Raw genomic sequence first — 12,890 nt, 5'->3', positions numbered from 1 at the left:
ACAATTGTAAATACTCTTCATGGTAAATTTCATATGATATTGTAACTTTTGACTCTAAATACTGAATTGCTTATTTTCATAACCCAAATTTCTTTACAAGTTATCCCTATTTCTGAGAACCCAAAAGAAATATAGAATGATTAAATGACACTTCCATAGTTTTATATATAACTTCAGTAACTTTACTTGTATCTAATTGGATACATGTATGTGAAACTGAATGGACTTGATTAATTAGAAAATATTTTAATGAAAAACTAGCTTGAATCTAGCTTTCCAAATTTCAATGTACTCTATTTAAGGCAGAAATTTCACCAAAAAATCCCAGAGGTGAAGGGACTCTTTTCTTAGTAATTACATTTCATAAAGCCTTCTGTACTTTCTTATTCTGGAGGCTGTAGATCAGAGAATTCAACATGGGGATCACCACTGTGTAGAACACAGATGCCACTTTGTACTGATTCAACGAGTAGCTGGAAGTAGGTCTCAGATAAGTGTAGATGGAGGTGGAATAGAACAGGATGATGGCTGTCAGGTGAGATGCACACGTGGAGAACGCTTTACGTCTCCCCTCTCCTGAATGCGTACGGAAGATGGAGAAGAGAATGTAGGAGTAGGAGGTGAACATCACCAACAGAGTTCTGACCATATTCACACCAGCAAACGTGGAAAAGATGCTTTCAGGCATGCCGGGATCCGGCCTCAGCAGGATCCAGGGGATAGCCTCAGGATGAATGGTGTCGGTGAGAGAGAGAGAGAAGACACGTGAGACCAGACTTGATAGGGCCAAGTCTGAGATGAGGGGACAGAGAGAGAGAGAGAGAGAGAGAGAGAGACAGAGAGAGAGACAGAGAGAGAGAGAGAGAGAATGACCAGACGGGGGTGTCTGCAGAGTCTGGCAATGCTTTATTTTTTACCGTGGCTTTTATAGCCTAAATTAGTACATTTCTAAGGGGAAGATAGTTTAACATTACATCAACTTGTTCTTCACAAAACCAGGGTGTTTTCTGCATACTTCTTTGTTTATGAGGGTCTTGTACATTATCTTCTGGCCTTGGGGCCTATTGACATTTTATGACCTAGGTGAATGCAAAGCTATTTTCCGTAATCTATTCTTTAATGAACACAAAGGTCAGTCCTTTTGCAGAAGTTATCAGTTAAATATATCTAAAAGGTTTACCATACAAAGACTCTGCAGCTCCAGTGAGGCAGCCCCTGTTTAGCATTCCTGGTTAAAATTAACAATTCTAAACTCTTATTTTTCTAAATCTTTAACTATAACCACTTTTAGAATAATATTTTTATGTTCTCTAATAGGGCTTCCTCACCCCCGATGGGCTCTGTGCCTATTAGGGCCTTTATGTGATCAGGTTCTTTATGCTGTTTTATGATTAGGGTATTATAAGCAATCATGCATATTAGTACCAAGGGCATAAACGCATTTGCCAAACAAACTAAAATACCAGCAAAGGAGTTTAAATTAAAACACTCCTTTCACCCTGGATAATCTCATAAAATACCACCACCCGGGAAGCTTATTGATAAAGTTCTAAATTGATTCTTATTTGGAAAGAGATTGGGGAAGACCTTCTGCCTGTGGCACAGAAATTAGGGAGTAGTCTATTGAAACAAGCATCAGAAAGACAGATATCATCTTTAAGGTGAGCACCGGGGGCAGCTTTTTGGAATCCCTGAAAACCTGACCCACCTTGCCTGTCAGGTTTTCTCCCTCATGACCTTGTCATGGGTGGGATCTCGTGTGCTGGCTCCCGGCACATGCAGGCGAGTTTCAGAACAGGAGAGCTTAAAAAGTGGGAGATTGTCACAGAAGAAGTGATGGATGACTTTGGATCCACAGAATGGCAAGTGGCTTATACAACTTGTGTGAACCATGGAGTTCACCAGGCCTGCTGTAAAAGCCACCCCCCTCCCCCCTGCCATTTTCAGGCGGACCGTCCTGGACACAATCAAGGAGTAAAGGAGAGGATTCCATATGGCCACATAGCGGTCACAGGCCATTAACCCAAAAAGGATGCATTCGGTTGTGGTCAAGGCTATAAAGAAGTACATCTGCAAAAAGCAGCGAACAAAGGAGATTGTTTTCTTCTCTGAAAATAAATCAACCAGCATCTTTGAAGTGATGGTGGAGGAATAACAAGCATCTGCAAAGGACAGGTTGCCAGGAAGAAATACATGGGTTTGTGAAGTTTGGAATCAGTCCTGATTAAGAGGATCATCCCAACATTCCCCACAACTGCAAGCATGTAAATCACCAAGAAAAGGCAAGAGGATAACCTGTACCTCCAATGCATATGCTAATCCCAACAGGATGAGCTCTGTGAGTGAAGGGCAATTTTTTCTGCCCATTGATTACAGATACAGTATGCTTAAATTTAAACTGGGTGTGCATATTTCCCTTTGCACAGTTTACCAGAAATAGAAATACTGATAAAGTAAAACATACATGGAAAAGAAGCCTAGGACAACAGAGCATGGTAAATAGAGTCAGAGGAGAATTAGTAGACAAATGAATAAGCATTGGGCTTTATTAAGTACTGACTCTATTAATTCTGTACTGAGGGATCCATAAATGACTCATCCAAATACACATTCACCACCTGAGGTTCTTTTTTGCATGCAGCATCTGTGTTCTGTTCTTTCCCCTCTTGTCCGTATCCAAACGCAAAGTACAGAACTATTCTTGTTGAAGTCTTTTCCATTCTCTGAGCAGGTATTTGAATTTAACTGAAATAATTTTTTTTCTGCTTTCTATATTCTTCAACTCCAAAATTTATGCATGGCCACTTGGAAATCACTTGTGTGTGATTCTCCAGGCAGCAAAAAATACCCCAGTTCAATAACTAATATTTTGACATCTATCATATTCTTAATGATGATACTGTAGTGTATTAAGGTACACAAATAACTGTTCTCCTTTCAAAGCATGCTGTCAAGCTGATGTCAGGGGGTAGCACACACTGTGGCTGTTTATGGCGGTGAATGACAGAGACTGCACCAAGTGCTTAGCAGCATTTTTCTCAGTACTAACTTGTCTACTCCATTATTTCTGTTCTTACTAGAATCCCTAATAACTCAGGTGAGGCACAAAAAAACATAAAGAAGGCAATTTTCATGCTCTAAGTGAAATGTAAAGCAGTGAAATTTTGAATTACCACTTTGTAAAAATTTGAGACACATTCTGAGTATATGCATATTGCTATCCTTTTATTTTATTCTCCTTAAAGAGGGTTGGGTAACCATGGGGACTGGATTATAGGTTTTAGTTGTGTCATGTATCCTCTAAAGGCAGAAACTGCAGTCTCAGAAGTATTTACATATGATCATGTGCAAGTAGATGTGATTAAACCCTATATGGAAATTTCTGATCTCTGTGTTATTTCAAAGCTATTTATTTGCCAAATTAAAAAAAATCTATTTAATTGCCTCTTTCTTTGAAGTTTTAGCTTATTACAATGGTTACATAATCCTCTACCAAATTATGATTCTTCCCTTTGTGTATGTGTATGTGCATACCCCTACACTTGTCTGGCTGAATCTAACCTTCAGTCTAGCTTTGTTCTTGAAAGTGAGTGTGTTAGTCACTCAGTTGTGTCTGACTCTTTGGGACCACCTGGTCTGTAGCCTGCTGAACTCCTTTGTCCCTGGAGTTCTACAGGTAAGAATACTGGAACGGGTTGTCATTTCCTTCTCCAGGGATCTTCCCAACTCAGGGATTGAACCCAGATCTCCCACATTGCAGGAAAATTCTTTACCAACCGAGCCAACATGGAAGCTCTGTTTTTAAGTGAAATAAATTAGGAGACACTAACTCCAAACTACATGCCTATATGGAATATTCATCAGACCCAGCTGGACTATGTGGACAGCAGAGGGCACTGGATGGTGTGACAGGTCATGAGATCTGCTTTGTTATATCCCAGATGACTTGAATATTGCAACTTCTATCAGGAACAATTTCAGCAGCAAGGACAAAGGAAGAACCACGGGGAATATTCCTCCAAAAACTCTAAGTGTGGTGAGCATTTTAGCAAGCCCTGAACCCCACTCAATTTTCTCCAGAATTCTACTATGCTACTCCATTCCACCTATATATTATTCCTTAGCTTTAATATAATATGTGGATTAACTTTAATGGATTTTATTGATGACTGGTAGAATAATTCCATAATCAGGAAGTACATGAGACTATTTTAAAGGATATGGGTCTGTTTCATCCTTCAAAGATCGATCTACCTACTTTGAACTATGCTTTGATTAAACTCTGCTATAGCTGACTGTGTGTGCATGTGGCTTTATGTATAATATGTGGATCAGTCTGGGAGAGAAAATGTGAGAGAACAGGAAATTTTTGAGAAGAAAAGATGGGAAGAGAAGAAAAGTTGTTGCAATTGGTGCCTTCTAACCAGACAGCAGTTTTCTAAACAAATACATTTAAACAAATTCCTACATATTCTTTAATTAATAAGTATGTGTTTGTGGGGATAAGGGAGATAAAGGTACACATATTTACTGTAGCAGTTAAATGATATTATTGAGTTTTGATTTAAGCATTACAGTCTTAATTCAATAAAGTGGAAATCTATATTGAAAACATTTTCACATATGTGATATATATAATTCTTTATAAATCACAAGGGTTGAAAAATATATTTAAAAAAGCTGACAATTACAAATGTAATAAATGACTAGATTCATGTGAGATTGCAAAAGCTGTCACCATATGCTTAACCCTTTATTTCCCTAACCAAGACAGTTCTATAAATAAATCACATTTTAGAAACCTATAGGAAAACATACAATGATTAGAAAAAAGTTTCATGATCTTACATAAGTTTGATAAGTTATATCTAACTGGATTCATGTCCATGAACATTACCAGAACATGATTACACAGCTTAAGTTGTAATGAAGATAAGCTTTATCCAGTTTCTGAAAGTTAAGTTATATACTTTATTTAGTTCAGAAAAGTAAGCAATCACAGAAATGAAGGTATCCTTTTTCTAGTAACTGTATTCCATAACGCTTTCTTCACTTCCCTGTTCTGGAGACTGTAGATCAGAGGATTCAACATGGGGATGACAACTGTGTAGAACACGGAAGCCCCTTTGTCCTGAGTCAGGGAGTAGCTGGAAGTAGGTCTCAGATAAGTGTAGATGGAGGTGGAATAGAACAGGATGGTGGCTGTCAGATGAGATGCCCTGTGGAGAAGGCATTGCATCTCCCCTTCCTGGGATGCATATGGAAGATTGAGAATAGAATGTAGCAGTAGGAGGTGAGGATCACCAGCAGACTTCCAACTACATTCACACCAGCAAAAGTGGACAAGATGCTTTCATACAGGTGTGTATCAGAACATGAGAGCTTAAAAGTTGGAGGGGTGTCACAGAAGAAGTGATGGACAACACTAGAACTGCACAATGACAAGCTGCTCATATAACCTGTGTGAACCACAGAGTTCACCAGGCCCACTGTAAAAGCCCCTGCTGCCGTTTTCAGGCGGACCGTCCTGGACCCGATCAAGGCTTAAAGGAGAGGGTTGCATATGGCCACATAGCAGTCACGGGCCATTCACCCAAAAAGGATGCATGCAGTTGTGACCAAGGCTATAAAGAAGTACATTTGCAGAAAGCAGCCAGCAAAGGAGATGGTTTTCTTCCATGATAAAAAATCTACTAGCATCTTTGTAGTGATGGTGGATGAATAACAAACATCCACAAAGGACAGGTTGCCAGGAAGAAGTACATGGGTGTGTGAAGTTGGGAATCTGTTCTGATTAAGAGAATCATCCCAACATTTGCCACAACTGTTAAGTGTATAAATCACAGAAAAAAAGGCAAAAGAGGATAACCTGTAGCTCCAGTGTATCTGCTAATCCCAACAGGATGAACTCAGTGAGCAAAGTATAATTTTTTCTGGCCACTAATTACAGATACTTTATGCTTCAATTTGAATTAATGTAAACATTTTCCTCTCAAAAGTTTACAGGCTGAGTAAAATTCCATGGTGTATATGTACCACAGCTTCCTTATCCATTTGTCTGCTGATGGGTATCTAGGTTGCTTCCATATCCTGGCTATTATAAACAGTGCTGCGATGAACATTGGGGTGCATGTGTCTCTTTCAGATCTGGTTTCCTCGGCGTGTATGCCCAGAAGTGGGATTGCTGGGTTCCAGATTTTTAAGAAATCTCCACTCTGTTTTCCACAGTGGCTGTACTAGTTTGCATTCCCACTAACAGTGTAAGAGGGTTCCCTTTTCTCCACACCCTCTCCAGCATTTATTGCTTGTAGACTTTTGGATAGCAGCCATCCTGACTGGAGTGTAATGGTACCTCATTGTGGTTTTGATTTGCATTTCTCTGATGATGAGTGATGTTGAGCATCTTTTCATGTGTTTGTTAGCCATCTGTATGTCTTCTTTGGAGAAATGTCTGCTTAGTTCTTTGGCCCACTTTTTGATTGGGTCATTTATTTTTCTGGAATTGAGCTGCAGGAGTTACTTGTATATTTTTGAGATTAACCTTTGTCTATTGCTTCGTTTGCTATTATTTTCTCCCATTCTGAAGGCTGTCTTTTCATTTTGCTTATAGTTTCCTTTGTTTAGCAGAAGCTTTTAACTTTAATTAGGTCCCATTTGTTTATTTTTGCTTTTATTTCCAATATTCTGGGAGGTGGGTCATAGAGGCTCCTGCTGTGGTTTATATCAGAGAGTGTTTTGCCTATGTTTTCCTCTAGGAGTTTTATAGTTTCTGGTCTTACATGATGAGACAATTTCAGGAGATTGAATGTTTTGAATTCAATCAATTAGCTTAGACATTTTCCTCTGCTCATCGTCAGATTGATCTCTTGTTTGCAAAATTTGAAATCCCATGCTAATAATTACCACACTGCTTTAGTAACAAATCTAAGGAGAATAATATTTATTATATAACTAAAATATACCAAGGACTATTTTGAGACTTAAAGGTGGTGGATGGGTACATGCAATGTTTTCATTTTAGGACTAATATTACAACCTTTAAAGAGAATTTGAGCATTTTCCCACCAAAGCTATAAATTGTATCTCATATTAGCAAACAATGACCACATTTCTGTTTTCTGGTGCCACAGTTCTATTTGTCATATATTCCATATAGTTTTAATAAAATTGTTTGCCTTAAGATTGTTCCTATAAAGCTATATATATATATATATGTCCAATGAAGCTTTATCTTTGCAATAAAGCTACATATTTGCATTAAAGTTATGTGTACATTAATCTCTACAGATTGAATATTCTCACATCAATTCAATTCTTTCACATTATAATATTTTCTGTACACCTAACCATTTACATTTTACCTTTTGGACAGCATATGTTTTCATCTCTGTCCATTGAAATGTGATTATGAATTAATATACTATGTTTAATTTAACTTGAGCAGTATGAAGTGGAATAAGATTATTTCTTCACTTAATCTCAGTACTAACCTTAACCTAATTATTGCTTACAAAACGTATAATTTTCAGTTTTCAGTAGACCCATGAAAATTCTGTTGTGAAATTTCTGTTTAACAAACTAAATTAAAAAAATCATCATTATGTATTAATATCAAACACTTTCTGCATAATTTTTGCCTAAATTCAGGGCTCTGTTTCTTAGTAATATCCCCCCTTTTGACTATTTATTTGGATCCATGTGATTATTGAATATGTATTATGTCATTCCTTCCAACTTTTTAACTTACTTTTTTCCAACTTTTCCAAATTGTGATGTTCCCAGGTATTATAAGCCTGATTTATCTGACCTAAACACAAAATAATATAGACCAAAACAAAGCCAAAGGCATAGGTTTCAAAGTTCACTACTTTCAGTGAATAAATTATTCATAAACAGTTGAATAAGGCAAAACATGGATTGACAACTGTATATTTGGAAAAGGTGGTAACATTAAACATTCAAATGAGATAAAATTCTTGGAAAATTAGAGAAGAAGGAAGTAGTGTAGAGCATAGCAAACAGGCACAAACAGGCATAAAGGCAGCGGTGGCGGTTTAGTCTCCAAGTCGTGTCCGACTCTTGTGACCCCGTGGGCTGCGGCCCCTCAGGCTCCTCTGTCCATGGGGTTCTCCAGGCAAGAACACTGGAGTGGGTTACCATTTCCTTCTCCAGGGGATCTGCCAGACCCAGGGAATGAACCCAAGTCTCTTGCATTGCAGTCAGATTCTTTACCAACTGAGCTATGAGGGAAGCCCGAATAAGAAAGAACATACAATAATTTTAAAAACACTTGTTACAAAAATTGCAGGTCAAAAATTAGTCTAAATGTATATAAGCAGCACATTCATTAATTTAAAAAAATATCCCAAAGTTTTAAATATTTGCAAGATTAATTAAATATAGAAGGCTGATTTCCTGAAGGCTGAATTAAAGAACAGTGAAAGTGAAGCTGCTCAGTCATGCCTGACTCTTTGCAACCCCATGGACTACAGACCACCAGGCTCCTTCATCCATGGAATTTTCCAGGCAAGGGTACTGGAGTGGGTTGTCATTTCCTTCTCCAAGAGAACAGTGAACATGGTTCTAAATGCAATATGTCAAAACACCCAAATCTCAGAATAACTATATTTCATCCTGAACACAATCTTTCTATTCAGAAGTTTTACTAGAAAGTAAAGCGTTTAGTGGAAGGAGTAGAATATTAGTGTTTATTAGTGAACTATCTTGATCCCAGAAGTACCTATGACAGAGAAAGTAGAAAGAGACCAACCAAAGAGCAGCTGGCTGGTGCAGCAGAATGTAGGTGAGTCACTTAGTGAAGGAGTGGATCGTCACTGAGATCAGCCTGATCAGCCTGCTGCAGGGCCGCCAGGAACAGAGAAAACACATGGCCTGAGAGCAGGACGCAGGGGTGAACAGACAGCATGAATGACTACGTGAATGCTGTTCAGACCACAGAGCGCCAGGGATGCTTGACCTGAGGGACCTTTTATGACAGGTCATGATCTGTTCTGCCACATCCCAGATACCTTGAGCATCACAACTTCTATCAGGTGCAACTTTAGCAGAAAGAGCCATGGAGAATTTCCCTTCAAAAATTATATGTGTTGATCTTTTTAGCAAGCCCTGAACCACACTAACTTTACTCCAGAGTTCTGCTAATCCAATTCCCATTCCACATTCATATTAATGGTTAGCTTTAATATTATGATTAATTTTGACTATTTATTGTTAATTGATAGATTTCCATAATATGTGTGTTATATCCATTCAATGTCAACATCTATGGGTAGAGCTAATTAAACTCTGGAGTAGCTGAATGTGTGTGAGGTGGCTTTGACTGTATAAATCATCGGGAAGACAGAAAGTGAGAGAAGAATAGAAAATTTTGAAAGGAAAGAAGGTAATATAAGAAAAACTATTGTAAGTGGTGCATTCTAATCAGAGAACAGTTTTCTAAATTGCATTCTTTTATACAAATTCATAACTTCTTTTTTTTAGCGAATATGTATTTGTAGGAATAGCAGAAATAAAAGTTGATGTGTTTTCTGCTACTATTAAAATTATGTTCCTGAATTTTGATTTAAGCTTATCCCCAGGAAATTATTCCATGAAATAAAATGGGAATCTATTCAAAACTTAAAACATTTGGCATATATGCTATACAGCAATCTACTACAAAACATAAATGGTGAAAAAGTATGCATTTGAAAAAATAAACTGAAAATTCTACATTCTTTTCTTGGCTAGTTTCATGTGATACTGTTACTTTTGTCTTTAAATACTTAATAATTTAATTTCCCTAACCAAGATTACTTTATAAATAAGTACAAATTTTGATGACACAATGGAAATATGAAATAATTAGGTAAAAAGTATATAATTTTATAACAGTCTGATATACATTTTATATCAGTTAGTTTATATCTACGGAGAAGGCAATGGCAAGCCACTCCAGTACTCTTGCCTGGAAAATCCCATGGACGGAGGAGCCTGGTAGGCTACAGTCCATGGGTCGCAAAGAGTCGGACACAACTGAGCGACTTCACTTTCATTTTTCACTCTCATGCATTGGAGAAGGAAATAGCAACCCACTCCAATGTTCTTGCCTGGAGAATCCCAGGGATGGCGGAGCCTGGTGGGCTGACGTCTATGGGGTCACACAGAGTTGGACACGACTGAAGTGACTTAGCAGCAGCAGCAGCAGCAGCAGTTTATATCTAATCGGATACAAGTACTTGAGTAATAATAATACATGATTAATTGGGAAATACTCTCATGAAAAACAGTAAGCTTGACCCACACTTTAAAACTTCAAAACTTGCTCTGTTTAGTCAAGAAAACATAGGCAACAGTCCTACAGATAAACGGACCATTTTCTTAGTAATCACATTCCATAAAATCTTCTTTACTTCCTCATTCCTAAGGCTGTAGATCAGAGGATTCAATATGGGGATCACCACAGCTCAGAACATGGAAGCTACTTTGTCCTGAGTCAGTGAGTAGCTGAAAGTAGGTCTCAGATAGGAATAGATGGAGGTGGAATAGAACAGGATGATGGCTGTCAGGTGAGACGCACTGGTGGAAAAGGCTTTGCGCCTCCCCTCCCCTGCATGCGTATTGAAGATGGAGAAGAGAATGTAGGAGTAGGAGGTGAGGATCACCAGCAGAGTTCTGATCATGTTCACACCAGCAAATGTGAAAAGATGCTTTCACACAGGTGTGTGTCAGAACACGAGAGCTTAAAAATTGGAGTGGTGTCACAGAAGAAGTTGTGGATGACATTGGATCCACAGAATGACAAGCGGCTTATACAACTTGTGTGAACCATGGAGTTCAACAGTCCTGCTGTAAAAGCCCCCACTACCATTTCTAGGCAGACCATCCTGGACATGATCAAGGCGTAAAGGAGAGGGTTGCATATGGCCACATAGCGGTCACGGGTCATTCACCCAAAAAGGATGCATTCAGTTGTGGCCAAGGCTATAAAGAACTACATCTGCAGAAAGCAGCCAGCAAAGGAGATGGTTTTCTTCTCTGATAAAAAATCTACTAGCATCGTTGCAGTGATGATGGATGAATAACAAACACCCACAAAGGACAGGTTTGCCAGTAAAAAATACATGGGTGTGTGAAGCTGGGAATCAGCTCTGATTAAGAGGATCATCCCAACATTCCCCACAACTGTAAGCATATAAATAATAGAAAAATGACAAAAGAGCATAAGCTGTAGCTCCAGTGTGTCTGCTAATTCCAACAGGATGGACTCCATCAGTGAAGTATAATTTTTTCTGGCCATTTATTACAGATTTATAATGCTTCAGCTTCCACTAGATGGAAACATTTCACTGTTCTATGTTTGCATGAAGTAATAGCAATGTTAATGTGGTTAGTGGCACATGAGGGAAAAAAAAGGCTTGGATAATAGAGTATAGTAAATAGAACAATTGAAATAAGGTAGAAACTAGTGAAAAATGAATAAACATTGGAGTTTGTTAAGCAATTGTATTAAATGTGGGTTGAGGCATCCACAAATCCTTGGTCTAAGTCTACATATTCCACTTCAGTATTTTCAAATGCAACATTTATGGTCTATTCTTTCTCTTCTAGCCCACATCCAAAACGCGAAGTTCAGAGCGATCCTTGTTGAAGTCTTCCCCGTTTTCTGAGGAGGTATTTAACTCAAATGCATTTTTTTTTCTCACAAAGACGGCTCTCTATATTCTTTGAGTCCAATATTTATGACTCACCATCCGAACATCACTTTTGTGTTCCCCAAGCAGCAAACATAGCCTGTTTCAAATAACCAATATTTTGATACCTATTATACTCTTGAGAATTACTATGTAGCATTTTAAAAGTTAACCACACGTCTGTTCTCATTACAAAGCACACTATCCAATCAATGCTCTGTAGTAGCAGTCACCATACCTGACTTTAGCAGGGAAAGATAAGGGCAGCTGTTCACACTTAATAATATCTTTCCTAGCACTTGTTCATCTGGTCTGTTATTTTCTTTCTTATCAGAATCTTCTCTAATAACTCAATTGAGGCATAAAAATTACAAAGAGACAATTTTCATGTTGAAATGAAATGAAATCAGAGATAATATTGATTCTCTCTGTTTAAAAATTTGAGACACTTCTTGAATATACACACTTACCTGGATTTTTTTTTTTTTTTCCCTGAAAGAGGGTTGGAAGACCATGCGGACTAGACTAGAGCTTTTAATTGTGAGTCAATCCTCAAATGGCAGAAACTCCATTCTCAAAAGTAATTAAAATACGATCACAAATAGGTAGGTGGAATTACGGCACACTCTATGTGGATTTGCATCATAACTTGGTTATCGATATCTGTGTTACTTTAAAGTCATTTTCCAAATATAAAATCTTTTATTTGGCTATTTAACTGCCTATTTTTTGATAATTTTAGCTTATTCCAAAAGGGTACATAACCCATTACAAAATTATAATTCTCCCTCTATGTATGCATATGTCTGAGTGCGTAACTGTGTGTGTATGTAACTCACCACATTTTTGGGTAAATTTAACCTGTAATCCACCTGTTATGAGTGAAATAAATTGGAAGTAAGATGTTAACTGCTAAGTTCATGAATATTCTTCTGACGAATATGAATTATGTTGGCCACAAAGGGACCTAGATTTTTGAGCTGGATGACAAGTTTGTAACAGGTCATGAGATCAGCTTTACCACATCCCAGCTGGCTTGAACATCACAGCTTCTATCAGGTTCCACTTTAGCAGCAAGTGCAAGACAAGGGCCATGGGGAATTTCTCTCCAAAAACTATATAATATATTTACCATCTTAACAAGAGCTGACTTCCCCCTCAATTTCCTCCAGAATTCTACTGTCACTCCCAGTCCAC

The 12,890-nt window shown here is 38.0% G+C and overlaps 3 pseudogenes; all 3 read right to left on the bottom strand.

Moving 5' to 3' along the window:
* Window positions 1-361: 361 nt before the first annotated feature.
* Window positions 362-2,237, bottom strand: LOC136148732 (olfactory receptor 5F1-like; annotated as a pseudogene).
* Window positions 2,238-4,996: 2,759 nt separating this feature from the next.
* On the bottom strand, window positions 4,997-5,807 carry LOC136148731 (olfactory receptor 5F1-like; annotated as a pseudogene).
* A 4,673-nt stretch (window positions 5,808-10,480) lies between these two features.
* LOC136148683 (olfactory receptor 5F1-like) lies at window positions 10,481-11,299 on the bottom strand (annotated as a pseudogene).
* Between the last annotated feature and the right edge of the window lie 1,591 nt (window positions 11,300-12,890).

This window comes from Muntiacus reevesi, chromosome 17 (assembly GCF_963930625.1).
Source record: "Muntiacus reevesi chromosome 17, mMunRee1.1, whole genome shotgun sequence".
In the NCBI taxonomy this organism is placed as follows: Eukaryota; Metazoa; Chordata; class Mammalia; order Artiodactyla; family Cervidae; genus Muntiacus; species Muntiacus reevesi.
This window is presented reverse-complemented; position numbering and strand designations above follow the sequence as displayed.